Consider the following 25090-nt stretch of genomic DNA (forward strand, 5'->3'; position numbering starts at 1 on the left):
TGTAATGCTTATTGACCAGCCTCTGCCAGTTATTATTGTTATCACTGTATTCTTTGTTTGATTCTTATCACATGCTACCAGTTCTAACCTCCTTCCACCTCCATCCCTTTTCTCAGGGGATACCACCACTGGCTCCTTTAGCATGTTAGGCCTAGAGTTATAACACAAGGGGTGCCGAACGGCCATCCCTTTCCCCCTTACACCCATCATCCTCCCTTTTCTTAGACACACATGTAACCACTATTTACTCCTAACCAATGCACCCCACCTCTTATTTGCAAACTAGATTCTCCACTCTACCTCAGGACTCCTGCACCACTGGAGAGCTAGTAAGTATCCATTTATCCACCCTATCACACTTGTGGGGACATTGGCTACCTCCCCCCCCCACACACACACCAGACAAGACTCCATCAACTCTGCCCCCCTTCACTCACAATGGAGCCCGTACTGACCCCCTGAGCCCCTGCCCATTCCACCCACTCTGCCCAACTCTGTTCACTTACTAACTCATCTTTTTCAACACCCTGCCTCCAGATGGAGTCCCCTCGAAGCGCTACCTTCACAAGCCTAGACCCGCTGAGACCCGCAGTACACAGATCAGTATCCCCAGTGGTAATTTTTAGCAGCAGTTCCCCTTGCTTTCCCTTCCTGCCAATCCTCATTTCTATACATATACTTATCTTCCTGACATCTGCATTCCAGATACTAGTACCTGTTATCCCCTTGACACCGACTGCTGCCCCTGAGCGCCCTTCTCCTGGTGGCCGGGGATACACCCACTCCCAATCCCCCCCTTCTTTTCCTACCTGTGTGACCTCACACCTCCCCAGCCTACGCCCCCCGTCCTGACACCTGTTGTTCCCACCTGTCCCAACCCCTCTTCCGCACCTCCAACCAGACCTAACCACATCCCTACCTCAGCTATATTCCTCCCGCCCACAATCATTGACATTGTCTCTCCCGACTAACACAGCATATTTTCGCACAGCTTCAGGAGTAACCTCCTATTGTACCTGATAGTCTTACCTTACCTTGGCATCATCACACGAGTCTCCTGCACCATCTCAGATATGTGTGCCTCTCACCTGCTGTACAGCCTCTCTTGGAACGTTAATGGTCTTATGCACTATTTCAAAAGGAAAAAAGTACTCTTACCTTAGGTCCAAAAGAGTAGATGTGGCTCTGTTACAAGAGGCACATTTAGACGCCCTGGAATCTGATAAATTGCGACAAGACTGGGTAGGTAAAGTAATACACAGTAGTATAGCAGCTAAGACAACCCCTGATAGCGGCCCCCCTGCAAATGCGGAGTCGCGATCCTCCTTTGTAAATCTCTACCAGTCACCATAACCAAGACATAGTCCAACCCTGATGGCAGATGCACATTTGCTAAATTATGCCTCGGAGACAACTCCTTATGCTTGGGGTCTGTTTACGCACCAACTGAGGAGAAACAGTTGTTCCTCCTCCATTTGAATCATCTATTAATGGAGATGGGAGCCTCGCAATATATTGTTTGAGGGGACTTGAACCTCACACTGGACCTGATCGTTGACAGAACGGGACCTCTAGACCGAGGCAACGATGCTGATAGGGCCCCGATGAGTGACGTGATCTCGGACAATGGACTAGTAGATCATAGTCGCCTTAGCCAATCAACAGACACAGAGTATACTTTCACTTCCGGTCCACGGCACACTCTCCAGGCTGGACTATTTTTTTGTATCTCAGAACAGTTGTACTGTTCCAGGAATTTCAAATATTAGAGGCGACAATATCCATGGCGGATGAACATACAATGACACTGTACACCTCAGGGCAAATACCAATTGAAAACTCACCTCTCCATGTATGTCTCAGACAACAATAATGCAGTAGCTTCCCACAGAGTACTATGTGCTGCAGCAAAATCATCATTGGAGGGCAACTAATATGAGACGTTGCAGTGGCCGAAAAGCGGCTACCCACCAGAAGGTCCTGGAGAGGGATATCCCATTTTGTACCTGCCTCTACGCCACCCAATCCACCTTGCTGCACCTCAGGCTCCTAGAACAAGCCCGGATGGCTCTTAACAGTGTTTTCACTTCAAAAGCAGAGTATGCCTTCCAAAGAATGAAAGGGTGACAATATGAATATGGGTTAAAGGCTGGGCGACTGCTACGGACCCAGCTACATCAACAGTAAGCCTCTATGGACATCCCCGCTATAAATTCGGCAGGGGATAAGGTCCTTATCCGCCCCCAAGATGTTGTGAATGAGTTTACCTCATTCTACAAGACGCTTGACGCTCTAGGGGGAAACAGCTGACGCAGATCGAATGGCCACCTTTTTGAAAGGGGTGGACTTCCCCCTGTCTCTCAGACAAGGGTAGGGAACTCCTAGAGGAGAAAATCAGCAAGGAGGAGATAGCGCTCGCTATATCTAAATTGCCCTATCATACAGCCCCCGGCTGGATGGGTTCCCTGCAGAATTCTAAAGGTGGTCTGGAGAAAAGAAGGTCAATAGCTTGCATGCAGCCTTTCAGGAAGCAGAACGGGAGTCCTCCTTGCGACCCCTATCCAATAAGGCAGTGATTACTGTCTTATCCAAACCTGGTAGAGACCCTCTACTCTTTGGTAGTTACAGGCCTATTTCCCTACTGAACCTCGACATTAAAATCTTGACCAGTGTTTCAGCAGCCTGTCTGTGTAAGGTTCTCCCCTCTCTGGTCCACCAAACGCAGGTAGGCTTCGTACCAGGCCGCTCCTCCAGAAATTATCTGCGTACCTTAGCACATATCCTCTGGACAACCAAAGACATCCCGACTGATGCACTGGCTCTCTCCCTTCATGCAGAAAAAGCATTTGACTGCATCGAATGGGACAACCTATTGGCTACAATGGAACACTGTGGCCTAGGAGATCAATGTATCGCCACGGTGAGGTTGCTGTATAACTGCCCCACTGCTCAGGTTAACTGTGGGGGATTCATGTCCGACCTAGTCCTTTTTTCAGAGAGGCATGCATCAAGGTTGCCCCCTCTCACCACTCCTTTTTCTCTTGGCCATGAAACTCCTGGCTTCCACGGTCCGCAATTATAACAACATAGTGGGCGTAGATATATCTCTATGCAGATGAAGTCCTCCTCGCTCTGACAGACTTTCAATTAGCACTCATGGCCCTGCTGGGTGTTATTTGACTTTTTTCAATCCTATCTGGCTATAAATAAAACTGGGACAAGATAGAAGCCCTCACAATTTCAGTTGGCACCACTAAAGTGGCTATACACTGCTACCCCTTCTGTTGGCAACCCTCCTGACTGAAATACCTGGGGATACTGGTGAATAGGGGCACAGAGGGGATGGTCTTTGACAACATGGACCCACTAATGGTCCAGAAGAAATAAGACTTTGACAAGTGGTCTAACCTGGGATTCTCCATGTGGGGTAGAGTGCAAGCTGTATGGATGGTGACATTGCCGTGCTTCACATACACACTTGGAATTCTTCCCATCCAGGTACTTCTCCTTACACTATGCCTCATTGATTACCAAAACTGGACTTTCGTATAGGGATTTTCCAAACCCAGATTGGCCACAATCAAACTGAGGTTACGCAGCTCAAGCTGCGGCCTGGGCCTCCCGTCGGTGGAACATTACGCCCTTGCGCTCCACCTTTCCCAACTAGCATACATGTTGTCTGGTGTTCCCGATCCACCGCAATGGGTCCACATTGATCAGGAAATACTCTAAGCTGGCACAAGGCTTTCTATCCTCTATGGGTACCACACCAGCCAATTCTGCCTTGCACACCAAGTGCTACGCGCAATGCATAAGGCCTGGCTGCATGTGCACCACCTACTCAGGATTGACCCACGACTACATAAAAGAAACTCCGCTATGGGGCAATGATGGCATATGCATAAACGGCCAGACTCTGTCTTGGGATCAATGGAGGTAAGTGGGCATCCACTACTTAATGGAAACCTCAAACCATTTTATCAGCTGAAAGAAGAATTCAGCCTACACCAGAGACCGATCTGGTGAACATACAACTACAGTACTGTTTGAAGAGCTGCTTGGGCCCCTGTCCCTGCAGCCCTTACCTGTGGTATCCTCTCTGAACATGTGGGGATGTCACAAAGGAGTGATGTCAGGATTATACGGCACATTCTCCTCCCACCTTCTCACAGCCCCTTTCATGAGCCCTTCGTGCTAAATGGCATGCACGCTTGCAGACCCCTTACGAAGATGATGAATGGGCAAACGTACTAGAAGCTCTAGATGGGGGCACAAGAGGGGCTCGCCTGAAGTTCTGCCTCTTTAGGACGCTACACGACTGGCACTGGACACCAACGAAATTGACCAGGGGAGGTCTTCTCCCCCATGTGAATTGCTGGAGATGCATGAATACCCACTGTGACATCACACATCATTTGTGAATGCTCTTCGATCCAACCCTTATGGTCACACAGCTATCCTCTAAGACGTACAGAACTCACCAGATCTCTCTCGCCCATAGCAGCGCCTCCTTCATACAGCCTTGGCCACAGCCACAATATGTATTCTCCGCCAATGGAGATCGCCTGTACCCCCATCGCAGGAGTCCTGCCTGGTGGTCATGATGCAAATTGCCTCACACGAACGCGTAATTTACTCCTTCAGGACAAGACTGAATATTCATTCAGATGTGGGCACCTTTCCTCCATGACGATACCACTGGCAGGCCCCAGGCCTCCCACCCCTGAAGCACATCAGACTGAACTGACCTATACAGCAGACTGCTGTTACAACCTGGAATGCCCGCCTCCCTCTCCTCCCCCTTCCTTACCTCCCCTATCATTACACCCTCTACCCCTCCCCCACCTACGTCCCCTCCATCCCCCACTTTTTCATCCATCCGTCTCCCTCTTACACCTCTGCGAACCCATGTAACACTTCATCCTTCCTTGTCCCACTCCTTCCCTTTCCCCTGCAGCCTGACCCCCTTCTCTTCGCCCTTTTATTTTTTTACCTTCCATCTCCACTAACTCCCCTCCCATAAACCCTTCTCTCCCCTCCCATAAACCCTTCTCCACCCCTTCCATAAACCCTTCTCCACCCCTTCCATAAACCCTTCTCCACCCCTTCCATAAACGCTTCCCCACCTCTCCCCCCAGGACACGCAAGCTCATAGAACGACATGACCCCTCCCCCACCTCACCAAAGGTGACTGAGACCCCCAGCCCCGTTTTTTCTCCTCTCTATATACCTCTTACCATGGCATCATTCCCCCCCAGAAATATATGGATATATCACTGCAAGCAGGACCGACGAGGAGCAAAACGCACGATGATGAGGCATTACATCCTTCGGGGTGTGTGAGGGCATCAAGAGACCAGACTTGCTCTTCCCTCTCACTTGTGGGTCTTGAAAAACCTTAAAAAACCTAGGACTACTTACATCTCCCTCTTGTTGCTCTGCTCTTTTCCCTTCTCTTCTCCTCCCCCCCCCCCTTTATATTGAGTGGGCGACGATTTGCATCCCTCTAACTGTAACAGTGTCCCCCAATTGATTTAAACGATTAACATAAGGAGCACGGGCACTGGACCTATAACTGCTTCTGGTCCCCCTCTTTTTGCATTGATACGTCCTACTTTATTGCCTCACCACCCCTTAATGCAGGTGACGCCTCCCATTTGGTTGTTCACCTCCACATTCCCCACCCAACACCCCTGACCTGAGAGTCACCCACGGACGCAATGTATGGGGGTCAGTCCTATGCCAGACACACAAATGCCGACTGCTGCCCTTCCCTTCCAGAGTTGTTATTCTTGGTCTTTAGTACTACTCAAGAGCATCTGTTAGCACCTTCCAGCAGTCTTCGTATATTGTCTCCTACCCTGCATCCTGTGACTGCTTCCTTGCCCCCGTTCCTCTTTCTGAATACTATGTATCATATCTTCCTCCTTACTACTGTACGAAGTTGACACTTCTGGTTATTGAATTACAATTACCCATGTTGTATGTGCTTCCTTTAGTTAATAAAAAAAATGATAACACAAAAAGAAAATCCGATGCCACGCGGGATGGATGTTAAAAGGTGCAATAAGTATCTCCTGTAAAGCTGTGCCTTTTAAAATTAGGCATAACATGCAGAATCGATATTTATCACACCAAATTGTGCATCTTTTGCCCTTTTCACACCCCCATGATAAATTTCGGCATGTGTTTGGCCTACGGTAATTTAGAAGAGATCATGTTAAAAGATAATTATCACACACCTTGTAATTTACAGAAGGATCGGAATTTCGCCCAGCACTTGTAAACCGGTCCGGATTGTGAACGTCATTGTATTCCCAAATTTTGAAGGCTGTGCGCCTTGTCAGCAATACCGACTACAAGGATTTAGTGATGGTAGGAAAGTTGAAGGTTCCCCTTCAGGTTGGTTGATGTAATACCTTGCCTGTAGATCACGCCAGGAAACCACACAATGACTGGGGTAAAGCTGGAGGAATCCACGTTTGTATCCTTCCATTAATGGACTTTGTTGGTGCACAAAGGGGCTAACGTTAAATTGATTACCTACCTTCAGGGTTGGATTGGGATTACAAATCGGCCCAGGCACGCTAAAAAAGTGGCCCACATTTGCATATTGCCTTTTGCAAAACACTGCTTCGGCGAAATTTTGTTTAAGAAGGGGGCGGGGGGAGGTAAAATAAAATGCAAGGATTAGTTTACACTGGCGAAACACACCTGAAAACAAGTGAAGCTACTTCAGCTCAGACCGCCTGCCCCCACTCAATATACACACATTAATTGGCCGGCCCAGCGAGAGAAAGGGAGTGACACCTCTTCTACCATTGATAAAAAGGGAGAAAGAAAGGCCACTCAGGCACCCATTCGGCCGCTGGCGGTAACCGAACCACCCAAATCGTCCCCCCAGACTGCTCGAAAAAGCAGCCCAGAGCTGGAACTGGACACCGGCCCCTCAGGCTTTGCGAGTGCCCCCGTTACCAATCCGACCCTGCCTACCTGGACAATTCAGTCACCAGATGGGCTCCGTCTCATTTTACCTATGCTGGAGAAATGCCTGACTGATCTTTAGTTTGATACTCTGTAGCCTCATCTTTTGAGCTTTGCCTTGATCTGTTTGAAACCAAGAGATCCTCTGCTTAGGGTGTCGGTACATTCTTCACTATTACCTACCCTCCAGCGCTGAACATGCGCTCTGCAATGTTTGGAATTTTGTTTTTTTATCACTCCTTATGATTGAACTGTATAGGAGTGTACCTCCCAAAGCCAGTTACTTTAATTTACTTTGTACTTTGAAATGAATTATATTGTTGGTGAACGTTTGCTGCACCTTGAACCATCTTAATTTTCAGGAGTGCAATGTTTTTGCAAGTCCCCTTGTACTTGTAAATACGGCCCAGATAAAACTTTAACAGACCTCCTGAGAAGCACCTGTGTGAACCAACTTACAAATATGAGTGAAACAGGCTGTGACAAACACACCTACCATGACCTACCTAGAGATCATGTGAATCGCATAACAATCCTTCCTGTCAGAGACTGCATTATTATTATATATATATGTTAGTGAGTTATTCAGCCAATTTCCCAAAAAGATGGACTCGCACGAGAAATTCATACTCTGTAATTTTTAAAAGACTTAATTTCATGTTAAAGCCTCGTGCTAGTGCAAGTTATGCGAATGAGCATTATAGCAGAAATAAAAATCATTGTGAAAAGTAAGAATGCGATGCCAGTAAAGATGAGGGGAAAAGTGGAGATCAGTAAGTTAAATGCAATCAATCTGTATTAGAATCATTCCCTTCCTAGACTCCAGCTAATGTATATTTTAGCACTCAACTGCCATATAAATGAAGGTAGCCTCTTTACACACATAGCATTTTATCATATACTTTCTCCGTCTGCAGAGCAAGATCCGTTTCAACCTTAGTTTTGTTCTGTTCACTTGAAAAGGCGTCTGATAGCTCCAGCTCGCTTCATGGTCTGACTGACAATCAAAACGGTACAAAAGGGGGTGGTGATGGACGGAGCATCTGAACCAATCAAAAACTGACACCCAGTCAACCAATCTGGGTTTAATCCATCACCGTTCTTTAGCCCACTCTGCCACCCCAGTTCAGACATGGCCATATGCAAATCAGTCTGACCCTGTGCCTCATGGGAACAGTCCAGCCCGAACTGCCAAGCCATGCCTTCCCTGGACTGGAAACAAGCTTCCTAGGACCGGTTTCTGGCATTTTTCTCACATTTCCGGTCCAGGGAAGGCATGGCTTGGCAGTTTGGGCTGGACTGTTCCCATGAGGCACAGGGTCAGACTGATTTGCATGTGGCCATGTCTGAACTGGGGTGGCAGAGTGGGCTAAAGAACGGTGATGGATTAAACCCAGATCTGTTGACTGGGTGTGAGTGTTTGATTGGTTCAAATGCTCCGTCCATCACCACCCCCTTTTGTACCACTTTGACTGACGATCAAGCCGATTGTTTGCAGGTTTCAAGCTCCTAGACCAGAGACAGTGAGATATGGCAAAGCATGCTGGTTCTGGACGAAGCAAGAGACCGGAGGGGCTGGTAGCCTTGAAGTAATGCCTGGAGGTGCCATTTTTATGACTGAAAAATTAAAATGGTGCTGGCACAGGTAAATAAAGCATAAGATTCAGTACTGAAGCTGGAACCAATGTTGGAGTGGCTGCGATAGTCTCATGAGAGACAGTGAACAGGGACAGTGGTTATCCCTCAATTTTTTTGTTTGATCTGTTTATTAAAGGTTTTGTTTTTGTGTACATAAATACAATTACGATATACAATCATAAGAGACGTCATATAGAGCCAGTAGGTAAATAACAAGTCCAGTTCGTACATCGTGAGAATGGTAATCCCTCATATGACAGTTGTGGCACATGTGGGAGTACTAAGGGAGACTCAAAACAAAAACTTGTAATGAGGAGTGTCTGTAGCACTGCAGTATGCTTGATGAAGCACTATTGGTTGAATCAGATCCCAGCAATCCACAGGAAACAAGACTCATTGTTCCAAATGACTGTCAAAGAATGAAAGCATTGAAAGAACCCAAGACAGTGGAGGTCTACGAAAGAATAAGGTGCATTATTTGCTCACCTTGGAAAGCAGATCTGCCACCAAGAAGAAAGCTGCAGGTTGAAAACAGTGCATTTGACTTGGATATGGCGTGCTGTAATTCATGTTGATCATGTTTGAAGGATGATGAGCACGGAAAAACCTACAGCAATGAAGATCGTTCCACCAAACAAGTTCAAAAACAGTAAATTCAAAAAGACTGGTATACTTCCAAAAAGAACCTTAAAGGCAGTCAAAAACCTGAAAACGTTTGTTTTTAAAATGGTGAAACATTAGTTCTGTTAGTTTCTGACTAATTATTGATCTCCTTGGTGCTGTATTCCATGACTCTGAGTGTGGAAAAGACGCTGTATCACTGCTGCTAAATACACTCATCAGAAGTTTCTGTTTCCGAGGTCAAACACATCGTTTATGTTAGAATAGTGAGCAACTTATTGAAATTATCAAATAACATTTTTTATTAGAACGACCTTTGGCCAAATAGCAATATTAGAAATCCTGCAACGAGAAGATTAACGTGTAACCACAGCACGAAATGTCAGTGAGAAAAAAATTGCTAAAATTTTTTAAGAGTATAATAGGAATGAAAGGAGCGGGTGCGGGCAGTAGATTACAAGCAATGCCATGGTTAAATGGTCTACAATTCCTTAAAGTATTAGTTCAAGAAAATGTGCTAATGAAAATGGGATTTGCATTTGATATGTATTTGAAACTGACAAGAAAATGCCAAGACTTTTGTAGAAATGTGTTAAGAAGACCTTTATACCACACCAGAGAGCGCTGTTTCTGATAGCATGGAAATGGAAGGTAGTGATTGTAGTGTCGTTTAAATAATGACAGAACTCTTTCGGGTCCTGATGGACTTCATAGACCTATGATCTCAGCGATGGAGGGTAATGAAGTGAATGCAAGTTTAGAACATTGAGTTCTTGCTTACATGCTAAAGAATAAAGTGTGTATAACTACTGAATAGTCATTGGGAAGTACCCGGGCTGTGTAGGACGCTACATCTGGGGATGAGTAGGGGATAGTAACCTGTAGATCGACAGTGCTCTCCCAGAGAGTTTGCCGTGGTCCGCAAACTGCTTGTGCGTGCCACGTGTTCCGCAGTCGAAGTGCAGAAATGGCACTGGCACCTGTGGAGTCTCAGCGCAACGCCAGTATGTGTAAAGGTTGTGCGGACAAATAAAGCACTATTGAAAATCTATCTATCAGTGCCCAAGAATCTAATGAAAAGGATGAAACGGAAGTACTGTGCTAATACGCCAATTAATACTGTATGTCATACCGAGTGATGATGCTAAAGGCAGTTGAAGACGGGTCTTGAAGACAGCCTATTGTGACAATCCAGTGCAAGTTAAACTATAATTTGATGTTCTATGAAGCAAAGATCCACCAGGTTGTAACAAAGAGCAATTTAAGCTCAAAGACACTTGAATATCATAACGTTATCTGCTTATCAATCAGTCAAATACGATAAGACTGGTCTACCAAAACTACTAAAGAAAGTGATCAGACCACCGTCTGCTGTGGAGTGGCCCCAAAGAGGGTCGGGGGTTGTGCATGTGGAGCTGTCCATTAAGGAGGGGACCACCATCAAAAGCTGCTAAGTGGGTCTTCAGAAAAACTCAACAGATCTCCATCAAAATAAAGAGCTCCAATAGAAAGTAAGGGAGATGCCAAAGCTCCTCCAACTGCTGAGATTGACCCTATAGCCTGCATGTCACAAGGCTCTAGAGATGGGTTACATGAGCAAGTTCACCAAGAAGCGGTAGAGAGACCACTGTTGTCAGCAACTGGTTATATTGCTGCTTTCTTGAAACCGCCATCATTTGATACTGAAAACAATATTGGCAATAGATGGACTGCTTGGATAGAGACTTTTGAGGATTTTATAAACGTAATAAAATGAAACAGAGGCCAAAAAGATTATAAAGTATTTGAAGGAAATGGCGGGTGAAAGTGCAAAAGAGGCCATAAAAAAGATACCACAGGATTAGCCTTGAATGTCAAGTTCTAAAAAGTGCCAAATGTATATTATGAATGATACAACTGTAGTAAAGAAGATCAGAGAGGAGGTGAACTTATCAATGAATTTGTGGTGAGACTGATCTCCTATTAAAGCACTGCAAGTTTAATACATTTAGTTTTAAAACTTTATTCGGTTCATGTTACACAAACCATAAAAGCATCACATCAATACAAAAAATGAAAAATAAAAAAATCCATCTCACAGGATAACACCAAATCATGAAGTCACAAGTATATGGAAAAACTGAATTTTATATAAAAGTGGTAAAACATATCAAATGAAACACCTAACATGATACATAACAGGGTGGGCTCTGGGTCAGATAATAAAATCATAGTGCAACTTAGTTGATTTCATTCCCTAAGTCGTCCAGTGAATCTCTAACACTTTGCACCTTGGAAATACCCAAAACAACCCTATAAGACACTGTCACATCCCCTAGATTGTCCAAGTACTCAAAGGCATCTTGATGATTAATAATTCTTTCCTGTACCAAGAGAAGTTTAAGATAGTATCCTGGCAATTAGGTAAAACTTGCAAAAAATTGCTAAGTGCTGGGTTGTCTGCTCTGACCGGTTGTTGCTGGAACATTTCCAGGTGTTGGAACCCCACCGTTCATTTCCTGGCAATGCAGTCATACAATGAAAAATAAGAAGGCAAAATCAGGTTATAAGGTACCTATGCTGAGCATTATTAGTTATCGTAAGGTACAATTTACAACTTGGCTGCTCATTCATTACGGAGTAACGACCCAGTGACACTTTAAGGCAATCTGTTCGGATGCATTTCTCACAACAGACCCTGAACACATACTCTTTCAGGTTTCTTTTGGAGTAATTAGTGATGTCCTTCAGATATACGCAGAGATCCCCCTCTGTCTGACCCAGGCCCAGCAGTTATATGTGTCATAGCCAGGGTATTTTGTTCATCTTGTCTATGCCCATACAATCCTTTATAATAGATTTAGTGAATGTGGTTTCTTGTTTGGACCATACAGATCACCATAATAAAAGTGGTTTCTTTTCAAGAGTATATGATAAAAATCCACTCTCACTTTCCAATGAATAATAGATTTCAGTGCAGCTAACAGCCCCCTCAAAATGTGTTTTCTGTTTTTTTTGTAGAACACCATTGTACCCCATGCCCCAAATCCCCAGCACCATATACTGCAGCAGAAATTGACTTGGTGTTATAGAGGGTTAACAACTCTTCAATGGATTTGTTACCTAGCTTAGAGGCAAACCTAATTAGGCCTATGTTGTTTCTCATCAGGTTGGATGTGTGACGCTTCTAACCAAGCCATAGGAAAACAAAATCCCTAGATAGCAAAAGGTATTCATACTTTGTAGTTTCCTCCCATTTTTGAAAAAGGTGTTCTGTTTCCCTCTTGCACAGCCACAACTCATATCTTAGGTTTTAGTGATGTTGATTTTCATATCCCTCCCTTTCATTAAAGCTGAGAAGGAGTCTTCTAAAACCTGCAGTCTGTTAGGAATAGATGCCAGGACTGCCGCGTCATCGGCGTACAAGAATATTGGCACTTGCCGTCTCCCAGTCTTGGGAGTACCTGTGCCAACCTCCTGAAGAATATCTTCCAAATCATTTATGTATAGGGATAAGAGGAAGGGCGCCAATATGCACCCACGCCGAACACTGATCCCTATACCAAAGGGTGGGGTCAGTTCGCCCTGTATTCCAAAACAGACTTTGACTGTTAAGTTCTTATACAAGTAAGTCAAAAGTGAGATAATCTCCTTTGGAGGTTTAATGAATTTAATGATAAGGGAGCTACATGCCTCAGAGTGAAAGATGGACATCTGTCAGATTCCTTTCAATGACAAATGCTGAAGGAAACTCTGACCTTAAGAGCAAGTCCTCACAGCTGCCCGCTCTGAAGAGGGTGCTAATCAACACGCAGATGATATAGAGGCTGGAGGTGCTCAGAATGCATCTGTCATGAACATGAGAAGTAAGCCAAAGCGTAAAGCGTAAAGCTGAGGGACCCCAAACAATTTCTCCACAGAAAAATAAAATGTGCTTCAGATGTGCATTGTTGTTTCCACTTAACAGTAGATGTCCTGCCATTGGACAGATTTTCAATGGCTGTGGCAAAGCGAACTATTGTGTCTGCTTGCAAGGTGAAGGGAAAAGTAAGTACATCACCGTGTGAAGACAAAATGACTGACCGAGCGTTGCGTCGATTAAGTTTGACGGCCTCCCACAAGGCCAAGCGGTCACACCAACTGAGGCAAATTGAAACCAAATGTAGTCGATTGTCATTAAAATCATTGGCCAAGTGTTCCTCAGTGTCAGTTTCTAGTGAAAGTGACAATGATAGCTGTGCAATGTCAATGTTTACTTGAGAGAGGCATGCAGATGTGGGACTAGCTGAATGTGAGAAAAAACAGACAAGTGAAAGATCAATATGAAAAAGCACCAAAGACCTATGAACATTGTCCGAAGATTATTATGAAGATAAATGGGTGTTCGATACCTTTTGTTGTTGATAGCGGTGCGTCGATCAACATTATGCCTGAGGAAAAATATTGTAAATTGTATCCATTACCACAACTTACGCAATTGAAAACTAAAGTATATACATGGACCACATCAGTACCTTTAAAAAGTCCAGGTTCATTTGTAGCTACGATAAAACACAAGAAAGCAGTGATGCAAGTGCCTATTCATTGACTTCAAGGGACAGCTTCAAGTACATGTCTGCTCCCTTTCAATACACCTGCTGATATGGGAACTACAATATGACTGCTCATCAATAAATGGTAAGTGAATTTCCTTCATTATTTAAAGGGTGGTTTGGATAGCTCAAGACTATGAAAGTACAGCTCCATACAAACAAGAAGGTTCGTCAGACGAATTGCATTTCACTTGCATGAAGCTGTTAAAACAGAACTTAATTTGTTTCTCAAACACAAACTTTTTCTCTCAACTAGACTTAATCAAAGGATATCACCAGTTGAAACTTGAAAAGAATTGCTGGTACATTGCAACCTTTTCTACACACATTGGTCTGTTGCGCTATATGCGAATGAGTGTTGGTGTATCCTGTACTGAAGAACTTTACCAAGACATCATTCGATGGATCATGCAGCCTGTTGTAAGTGCATTCAACTATAGTGATGACTGGGGGTGTAGCCACGCTGTTAACTGTAAATGGCCGCACGGCAGTCAAATTCCCGCACCACTTGCCTCTTTCCTGATGGTTACCATATTCCAGCTGGTTACCATATTCCAGCTGGCTTCATCCGTATGAAACGGCAACAACTTTGTCCCCCCCCAAAAACCCTCAGGGAGGGCCGAAACACACTGGTTGCTGCTTCGATAGGTCCTTATTCTGTGGGACGCTTGGGTCCAAGAGTTGCGGTATAGCCTGCCTCAGAGGTCCCATGGCGTCAGGGACCACGGGTAAACCTGAGTCCCCCAAACTTTGCTGGGCCACCCTCACATACCTCATATCGCTTCTGCATACCTTCACTCCAGATTTACACCATCCACTCCTCCGCCATCAGTGCTGCACTCGCCTCTGACCTGGCCGTGCACGTGAACTATCGGGCAGTGAGGTGTGGGCCCTAACTGGGGCCATTTCAGAAAAGCGCTGTATGCGCTATCCTTCAGCTACCTATGCCTAAGGCCTCACACGGCCTGGCACTGGGGCTGCGCCATTGCCACCTCCTTCCCCGACATCACCTTGCTGCGAGGGACCCAGCAGCTACACTTTGTTGGAATCCGGGAGTGGCATTGCTGCACCCGGTGAGGTCCCCTGACTTCGTGCAGCTGTGCGGTCGCTGGTAAGTCCCCCGATTTAGCCTCATTCCTTGGTCATGCAAAGAGTTAGTTCTCTCACTCTCTATGGCAGTTCTGCCTATGGAGGCACCTTATGTGAGTACAATGCCAGCCCCCCGTGATATTATGAAGGCCTCATTTGAAACTACATTTATTTTTTCGGCAACACTACTGCGCCCACTGTCACTCCACTATATACTTTTCATCATAGCCTCTCTGGCTATCCTCTCTCCAATTTACCACATCACACTTTGGGGTCTCCTCACCTCCCACTTGGCGTGCTGTCACCCCAGGTTTCGTCTACCTTTGCTTTGCTACCATGTTACCGTTTGCTGCTCCTACGTTGATTGGGGAGTGCTTCAGTGACTTCACTCGCTTTTGGCACATTTTGCTTCAATGCTTTGACTTTTATTTTGGCTTGGGAGCACTATACTCTCAGCTACGACCCTGGAGTTTTGGTGGGCCTGCCTAGAGCCTTAAATCTGCTGGTCTCTTCTCCGCGGTCTTCGTCTCCCCCTACACTACAAAACCGCCCACTAATTCTACTGCTGATTCCCCTCGTGGTGCACCAGCGAATTCATTCATCATGGGTCGCTGGGACCCCAAAAAATGCAAATGTACCTTTGACCATGCCAAGTCGACCGGGAGGCCTGATTTCCTCATCTGATGTAGAGGATGGTCATGGCAAGGCTCAGTTCCCTGACCCCCAGAGGGTAAAGTGGCTATTATGGCGTAACACCAGGCTGGCTTCTGCTCAATTGACACCCGCTTCAACACCCTTGCCGCTTGGCTTGATTGCATGGGGGAATGCCTGGAGCACCACAGCCCTCGTGTCAATGCAGCTGAGGAGCCCGTCTCCAGCTTTAGGATGGTGCAACCTCCCTGATCCGGCAATTGGAGAAGATGAAGCATCTTCTGAAAACAGTAGCTATTAAAAATGAGGACCTTTTTAGGCGCGGTTGCGCCGGAATGACATTTGCATAGTTGGCCCTGCAGAATTCCAAATAATGGGAAGCCCTGACCCTTCTGTAGAATCTCTGCTCAACGATTTTGTTTGGCTCCCAACATTTTACATCCATATTTGTTGTTGAAAGGCCCCACAGATCTTTGGGTCTACATCCACCTCCGGGAACCTCACCTTGCCCCATTGTGGCTCGCCTCTTGCATTATAGAGACTGTGCCACTATACTTCACTTAGCCTGTGAACATGGGCCATTGCAATATCAGGGTTCAATTACCTCTATTTAATCTGACTATGCTTGCCGTACAGGAGGCAAGGTGGAATTTTAATGATATGTTATGGGGAATTTGTAGAGCGCACATCCACCAATGGTCTCTTGGCAAAAATGCAACTTCCCAAGCAAGGACTCATGTATGGCATGTTGTATCCAGAAAGGCTACGGGTGGTTGTGGATGGTAAAGCCCAATTCTCCGATACCCCAGCAAAGGTGCTCTCTTTTTGCAAACAATTGCGCCTTAGTAGACCTCCTTCATCCTGTACCATCCTGAAGCGCTCCTCCCCGGTCTTCCATGTATCGGTTTGCGTCAACCTTTTTCCTCTGGCTGAACTTCTAAATGGCTTTTTTACATTTCTTGCAGTTTCTCACTTCTTTAGTAGGCTATCATGTTGTAGCTAACCAGCTCTATCTTTTCCTCGAATGTCCTTTTCATATAACCCTAATATCTTTTGCTTAGTCACCAATTCTCACTTATCATTATGGGCATCACTTGCTGTGGCGTTGATAACCCCCCAAGGAACATTCCATGTCTCAAATGTTTGGATTCACTAGGTCTCTAATACCCAGTGTGGGTGGGGTGACTAGTAATACCGGTCTCTCTGGATATTGTTTGTTTTTTAACTTTTTTCTCAAATTGGTTGAAGGAGACTGTTCATGGCTCTACATATTCGACTTGACCTACATGACTGTTCCCTATATTTTGACGATAGGGGGTGATAGACTACCGGCGTAACCTACGTTCTTTATGCTAAATATCCAAGGCCTTAACCTGCGAAATGGCAAACTGGTCCTGTCCTATCTCAATCAACATAGTGTTAAGGTTGCGTTTTTACAGGAAACACATCTCCCTTCCCAATCCTCTACTGCAATTGCAGCTTCCTGGGGGCCCCATCGATACTTTGCCAACTAAAGCTCTTTCTCCCGTGGAGTATGTATACTCCTTCCTAGAAGTCTTCCCCTTAGCCATCACACTACTTTCACTGACCACCACGGACGATATGTCCTTGTGATAGGGACGTTGCTGAGGAGGCGAGTCCTCCTATTAAATGTTTACGCCCCTAATGTGGATGATTCCCTCCCTTCTTCCAGGAGCTGTCGACCCTTCTTGGTCGATTTGTCGCGGACATCATACTATTGGGTGGGGATATGAATCTAATTGTTGACCCTTGTTGGACTTGGCCCTTTTTGGCAGGTTCACCCCTAAACGTTTTGCTTTTAAATGTTACCTGATAGTTGTTTTTGGCTTCTGCGCACTTTAAGACTGTGTCCCAGTGTAAAGTGCGTGCGCAATCTGAGTGCGTGTGGTGAGATTGGCCTGCCCTCCCATAGGAATGCATGGGGGATCTATGTCTCCTAGGTCATTCCTGGTGTGAAAGGAGTGCAGGGGCGAGATTGGTATGTGCGAACTCGTGAGAATAAATGCTGCGCAATGGTGTGCGCAGATTTAATGTGACTAGTGGAGAAGTGCCACTTTTAGAAGTTGGCATTTCTGTGTGCAGTGATTGTGAATTGCCTGTCTGGCTTGTGAGTGACAGGGGCTGGCTGGTGTGCCTGGCCCCAGGAGCCAGGATGGGTCTGCCCGGTGGTGAATAGGGAGATGTGCATGTAGATGGGAGGGAGGAGTTGCACCTGGGACCTGAATAGGGCTGTGCTTTCCCTACACAATGCTGGCTACACCTCCTGTGGTGTGTCTGATAACCCTAGCCTGTCCTGTGAATAGGAAGAGGGGCTGAGCAAAACAAAGTGCTCCAGAACCAGGTGTAACTGGTTCTCCCCTTGCCCAACAGTTTGTGACAAAGGAAAATGTATGTGTAAGGAGGGGCTGTGACCCCATGAAAATGTTCTCTCTTGCTCCTAACTTGAGGGGGGCCTGTTGCTGCTGCTGGGTGCCAGGAGGTACCGCCATTGGGGACTGCCTCCCTGCTGGAGGGCCCTGTGAGCTGGCCCCTGGGCCCAGCCTTTGCCCCCCGCCCTTCATTCTACAAAGACTTTCCTGGGACTTTGTTCTACAGCGCCTGTGAGCGCTTTATTTTCTACAGAGGGAGAAGAGCTGTTTTAATTCCTGGGCAGAGCGCTGGACTTATGCCCTGGTGAGCGCCCTATTTCAGCCCCTGGGGGACGGCTGAGGGCCTGCAGCGTGAAGCTGCACCGTGTGAATTCCCCCACATATCTGCCGTTTTTGAGCCCTAGCAGGTGCCCATCCCACTAGGGACTTTGTGCCGATTTCTGAATCCCCTAGCAGGTGCCCACTCCGCCAGGGACTTTGCAGTGGTTTTTAAACCCCTAGAGGGTGCCCACCCCACCAGGGACTTTGTATTAAAAGGGGAGCCTACCTCGTATTGTGCCGCTTCACCGCTGCGGCCCGAGGCGCTTTTCAAAACTCACTCCGGGCTGCTACCAGAGCGACCCGGAAGACAGTCGCCGTTGCCTGGTTGGGGGCGGGCCACCTGGAAGCTGTGGAGGCCGCCCAATCACAGCGCGGCCCAGGAGGAGCACCAGGAAGCGGACCGCGAGCACCAAGGCGGCGTTTGCACCCGGGGCCCCCGAGAGCAAGGGAGAGCCCCGTGGTGCAGAGTGAGGCGGAGGAGTGCTGCAGTGACTGGCGGGGCTCCCGTATGGAGAGGAGAGCCCTGCTTGCAGCTGCCAAAGACCGGTGAGTGGAGAGGAGCGGACAGGAGCCTACCCCGTGCTCCACTACTGGGTGAAGAGTGGAGTGCTGAAGCCCGGGCGAAGTCAGGGGAAACATGGATATCGGCCCTGCAGCAGAGACGGTGCCGGCTCCTTCCTCACCGCATCGGAAGAGTCCCGTGAGTGGGGCTGTAGTCCTGTTGGTAAGGGGGTGGGTCGAGGCATATTTGCGGTGCTTGCCCCCCTCCATTACCCCCTAATCATTGTTCCCTGAGGCACAGTTGGTACCAGTGCCATCTTCAGCTGCCCTGCGAGCGCGCAGGCAGCTGCAACGTTGAGGCCCAGTATTTGACTTCTGGGGGGTGTTTCGGGGCATATTGTCAGTGCCCGCCCCCTCCCCTGTGGGTGCTCCAAGGACACCAGGGGTGCCCACTTATTTTTATCCAGCTGCCCAGGTTGGCAGTGGGCAGCTGCAACGTTGCGCAGTTCTTCTAGAGGGGGCACAGTAAATGTCCGTGCCCCTCTTGGTGAATTCACAGCTGCCCAGCAAGTAGTGGGCAGCTGCCACGTTTAGGCCTGTTCTTTTGCGTTGTTGCTTTTGGCTGCGTGCACAGCCAGCCCTGACTTTTGGGACAAAGGGCATTTGAGCCCCATGGAAGTCCAGTTGGCCTGGGGTCAGTACCTAAAGTGATTCTGGCGCAAAATGATTGCATCATGTGTTTCAGGTCTAATATGTTTTATGCCTTTGGCGTAATGTATGTTTGCACCCTGTGTTAGACCTCTAAAGGTTTTTTTTATGATTAGGAGGTTGTTTGGCCTAGTATAGTTTATGCTAGTAAGTTTGTTTCGCTGCGTGACCTATGCCTAAGGTGATAGTATTGCGTAGTGTGTTCCTACCTTTTACCAGTAGTTACTGGTTGTGCTCTAAATTTATTATTTGTGCTACATTTACAATTGGTGATTTGAGATTGTTCTGACGTTGGCCCAATTGGCCCGGTCAGGTGTATATAATCCCCTGTAAATACTGCCCAGTGCCAGTTGGCACAGTATATATGTATGATTATGATCTAAGGTGTTTATGGTAATATAAAGGCTATTTTTATATATAACCTTGTGTGGAGTTCTTTTTTGTGGTGTGCTTAGTGTGTTGGTGCTGTGTGTGTGTTGCACAAACGCTTTACACATTGCCTCCGGGATAAGCCTGACTGCTCGTGCCAAGGTACCAAGGGGTGAGCAGGGGTTATCTTGGTGTGTAACTCCCTTGCCCTGACTAGAGTGCTGGTCTCTGCCTGGCTTTGGTGCAAGCCTTAGCCAACCAGAGATCCCATTTCTAACAACCCCTCATTAGACACTTCTTCAGGCGGTAAAACATATGCACTACGCGTTCTCCGAGAGATTGACACGCATTCCCTCAGAGATGCCTGGCATTTTCGCCACACCTATGGTCCTGGATACATTTTTCATTCTGTTCCTCATGCATTGTGGACATGGCTGGACTACTGTCTCCTGTCCGAGAATTCTGGGCCATGGCTTAAGCACACACATCTTACCATATATGTTGTTCGACCATGCCTCTGTTAAACTGCTACTCACCTTGCCCTATGGTGGAGGCTGGGAACGACGTTTGTCCTTCCCTACTACTGCCTTGTTGAATACGGTTTTTCATTTGGAGATTAACACCTGTGTCCTTGAATATTTAAAGCTCAACTCAGGCTCCGTTCGTAGTCATGCCATCCTGTGGAATCCCTTTAAGGCATATATATGTGGGAGCTGCATTTCGAAGCATGCAGACATGCTTCGGGACATCCGCAATAGTCTAGGCCAATTAGAAACTGAACTTATTGAAATCAACATGGCAAATATTCTCCACTCTACTCCCTCTTCCCTACGCAGTCAGACCACTCTCCCTGCACAATTCCAGGACTTTGCTGAAATGGAGACTGTGTACCTTGGCAAATACTCGTAAATATGGTGAGGTCAAATTACCTGGTTGTACTTTTGCCCGCCTCCTACACCCCACATGGTGTCCCGAATGCATTACTGAACTCCACCTGGACACTGGCTCCAAGGTTACTGCTAGCAAAGACATTATTCAAGAATTAGTGTCCTATTACAATTCCCTATGCACTTCACACTTGGACCCATACGAAACGATGTGCTGGGCATACTTTGTAGAAATAGCACTGGTCTGGCTCACCACTGGCCAATCCCAATTCTTAAGTAAACCTTTCATGACAGAGGAAATTACTCAGGCGATCGACTGCCTAGATGACTCCAAGACCCCTGGCCTTCAGCCTCACTGGAACTTTTTATAAGGCATCTAAGTGTATTCTCGTCCTCCTCCTACTAGAAGGTTATGCCTAGACCCTGGACAAGGGGATCCTTCCACTGATTGAGAGGCAATAACCTCTTTGCTGCTTAAACCAGGCAAAGATCCTAATTTATGCCCCTTTTATAAGCCACTCTCTTAGCTTAGTTTTGACTAGAAGATCCTAGCTATAGCTGTCGCCAATAGACTAACATTACCCTTGGTTCCCAGACTCCTGCTTATCTGCTTTAATTCAAATCCAAAATAAATTATTTTAGCTCTGCAGCTTTGGATATAAATGTTATCAAATGGTATCTTGGAAGAAGCTGTTCATTTCTCTTCTCTCTAATAATCAGCGGATGACCTCCGGGCCCACATGTTGTCCTTCAATCTAGCTGTACAAACTGGCCTCAGGGTGGGGGGAGCTAAGGGAATGTGTGCCAGCTAGGCTGCAGTTTGAAAATTAAATTCACAAAGAAATTACACAAGGACATGGACAGTTTACAAAAATGGCCGACCGCTTGAATAGCTTATAGAGTCAGAGTGAGGGTCTGTTCCATTGTTTGTGTAGGAGTATCAATATTAAAAACACAGTTGAAGTGCTTCCTGGGGTTTATGGACTACCCGCCGTTTGTCGGCAAGATGACTAGGAATTACTGCAGTAGGACATAGGTTGTATTAAGGAGGGGCCCAGTGCCTGCTGTAACCCTTGTTTCCGCAGTAATGTGAGATGTACAAGCACAGTTGTTTGATTTTCCTATGGGTTACATAATTAGACCGGGTGCCCCCATGATAGCAGGCCCAACCCCCTACTCTTCCCATGCCAGTAGAAGCACGCCACACACTGCCAAGAGGCAGGGAAAGATGGCAGCAAAGGTGCTAGAGCTTCTGCTGAGATGGCAGTCAGCACTGTCCTGCATTGTTTAAAGCGCTCACATGGAAAGCACCCACCTCGGGTAAAGCCTATGCATCTATGTAGCGGCTACTCCTCTACATAATGAAAACTCTGCCTTTCCCCGTGTGTAGTGCCAGGAGCAGTGTTGTACCTGAGCTGCCAGTCATATTGCTGTTCTTTTAAAGTTCTGCCCTGCGCCATGACTGTACGCCAATTTGATGCCAGGAGTTGCGTCAAATGATGTAGAGGTTTGCGCTTCCACAAGCAGTATTTTAATTTGATAGATACCTCAGCTGAGGCTTCACCAACAAACACAACGCCTCTATTGGTAAGGGCGTTTTAGATTCTGATTGGTTTTACATGCAAGCACTGGTGACGGTTAACTGGAAAAGTATCTTACTTAGGAAAATGCACCTCTTCTTGTTTGCGCATATGTAGAAGAACTACCAAGAAAATGGAGAACAATCAGTTTGTTTTCACCTGCTTGTATTAATTAGGACCCGGCCCCCCTATTCCGTCGCATGCGGAATTTCACAGAGTTTTTAGATAACTCTGGAATTTCATGGAGTACAACTCCGCGAGCTACACCCACCCATATTTAGCATCCTCTCCCACATAATTTCACTAACTTTAGAGCTCTCTGTTCTCACGGTGCTTCTGGATAATGTACCATTCATCCCCAAGAACATCTGAAGATTCATGGCCATCACTTTGGTACTAGTAAAGGGAGAGATTGAGTTTTATTGGGATAGCCCAATATGTCCCACTACGAAGACCTGGCTATAGAGCATGACCTACTGTGACCTGACAATTGAAGTGCATGCCACACTTGGCAACCCCTTCCAACTTATTTGCTCTCTAGAGCCTGAACCCCAGGGGTGGATGAAGAATTCCGCTCTGCCAGTGGAGTTTTACCCCCTCTGTGCAGAGTTCTGCAAAACTCTGTAAAGTGATGCAGAGCATGTTTTTTTTGGCTTGCACAGGTTGCCAACGTTAAGTTGGCGAGCACTTTCGAGAAAGAATTGTACGTTAGACATTCTCCTGGCGAGATTTCTCAAGGCGTTGAGAAATCTGCTGCTTGAGTGGAGGCAGGGTATGGGTCCCTTGCTCACTTTGCCACTGGAAGCAAGCTAGCCTGGCTGATGACGGCTGATTAGCCAGAAACCGGTCCCAGGATGGTTGTTTCCGGTCCAGGGAAGACCTGGCTTGGCAGTTCGGGCTGAACTGTTCCCATGAGGCACAGGGTCAGACTGATTTGCATATGGCCATGTTTGAACTGGGGTGGTGGAGTGAGCTAAAGAATGATGATGGATTAAACCCAGATCAGTTGACTGGGGGTGAGTGCTTGCAATGTTCAACACTCTGTCCAGCATCCCCTTTGGTTTTGCTTGAGTGGAATGTCTTCTCGGGCGGCAGAAAGCAGCAACGCCCTCCTGTTTGCACTGATTTTACAACGCAGGACAAACTCCAAGCGCTAAAAATCAGTGCGAGCACAGCGACTCATGGACTTCACCGCTGGCAGAACTCCGCGAATTCCACCTAGGACTACTAAATACCTCTCTCTCCGGTTGCCACGCCCACCTTATGTTAAACCACCCAAGTCACTGTTGTATACGGTATCCCTTTGCCCCTGATGCATTTCCTATTGATGACTGCAATCTCCTGTGATTGATGTGTTGAGTCTTATTCTAATCTCTGATATGTAATTAAGCTATGGCAATGTTCTGCTTTTCGATATATTGCTATATGACTCTTGTTGTCCGCATTTTGTTTTGTGGAAAATGATAAATTAAGTTTAAGAAGAAAATAAACTATAGTGATGACATATTAGTCTTTGGAGGCACTCTCATGCAAGTATGTCGTTTGCTAAATGATGCTGGTTTAACTTTGAATACTGACAAATGTGAATTCCATAAGACAAAATTGAAATTCTTCTGTCATATCTTTTCTGATGGGGGCTTGGCACCTGATCCAGCCAAAGAGCAAGCGCTGTCTACTGCTAATCCCCCACAAGGTATTCAGTGGCGTTGCTAGGTCATTTGCCGCCCATGGTGGTCCCAACCTTTGCCGCCCATAAGAGTGAGGAGTGATGCTGGCGAATAAATCCTGCTTTTGCTGACCCCAAAATCGTGCTGCCTAGGGGGGACCGCCCCCACCCCCTTACTATGCCACTGAGGGCATTTGTAGGTTATGTTCATTCCTTGGAATCGCCAGTTACTGTTCTAGATATATACAAAACCTTGCCACGGTCATTGCACCATTACGAGAATTCACGAAAAAGGATGTGGTGTTTCAATGGTCACATGTGTACGAGTACAATTTTAAGAGATTCAAGCAAGCCATTGAAAAGGCCACTGTAATGATATACTTTGATCCCAAGCTTCATACAGAAGGCATATTGTGGCTTACGCCAATAAAAGCTAATCACAAACTGAACATGCTTATTCACAACCCAAGAAAGAAATCTTGGCAGCGGTGTGGCCTTGTGAATATTTTCATGTGTTCTTATATGGAAAGCCTTTCACAGTAGTGACCTATCAAGCAGTACTGACATATTTGACAATCCTAAATCCAAGATGCTTACTTGTGTTGAACATTGGGGTATGAGAATATAAGAATACAACTACACAGTTGTACACCGTCCATGGAAAGATCCTACTGATTATTTTCCAAGATTTCCATTACATTGCCCTGGAACCGCATTTAGGACTGCTGAAGCCTACATAAATTTCATTGTGGAATCGAGCGCACCAGCCGCTGTCATTAGAACAAATTGTCCCTATCACGAGCTTAGGTAATGACATATTGAAATTGAAAGGCTTTACTGCTCACCAATTGTGAAACCAGCACTCATGACCACTCACCAGTAACAGTGAGTACTTCAAATTCAAAAGTGTCAGATGAACTGGCTGTAACTCTGGAAGGCCTCATCTTGTGAGGTACATGATTTGCCATTCCGGAAAGAGTACGACAACAAGTAATTGAAGTGGCCCACAAGGGACACTGAGAAATAGTTGCCACAAAGGGAGCTTTTCAAAACAGTGTGGTTTCCTCATCTCAGTGAAAGGGTTAAAAGAGCTAAAGGCCCGTCACTTATGCAG

General features: G+C 46.4%; 1 protein-coding gene across 1 annotated transcript in view; it reads left to right on the forward strand.

Annotated features, from left to right (window-relative positions):
* LOC144762707 (elongin-A-like) overlaps window positions 1-25090 on the forward strand; it is a 586446-nt gene that overhangs the window by 453241 nt on the left and 108115 nt on the right. The gene's annotated exons all lie outside the window — the stretch shown is intronic.

The sequence above is a fragment of the Lissotriton helveticus genome, chromosome 6, assembly GCF_964261635.1.
Source record: "Lissotriton helveticus chromosome 6, aLisHel1.1, whole genome shotgun sequence".
NCBI lineage: Eukaryota > Metazoa > Chordata > Amphibia > Caudata > Salamandridae > Lissotriton > Lissotriton helveticus.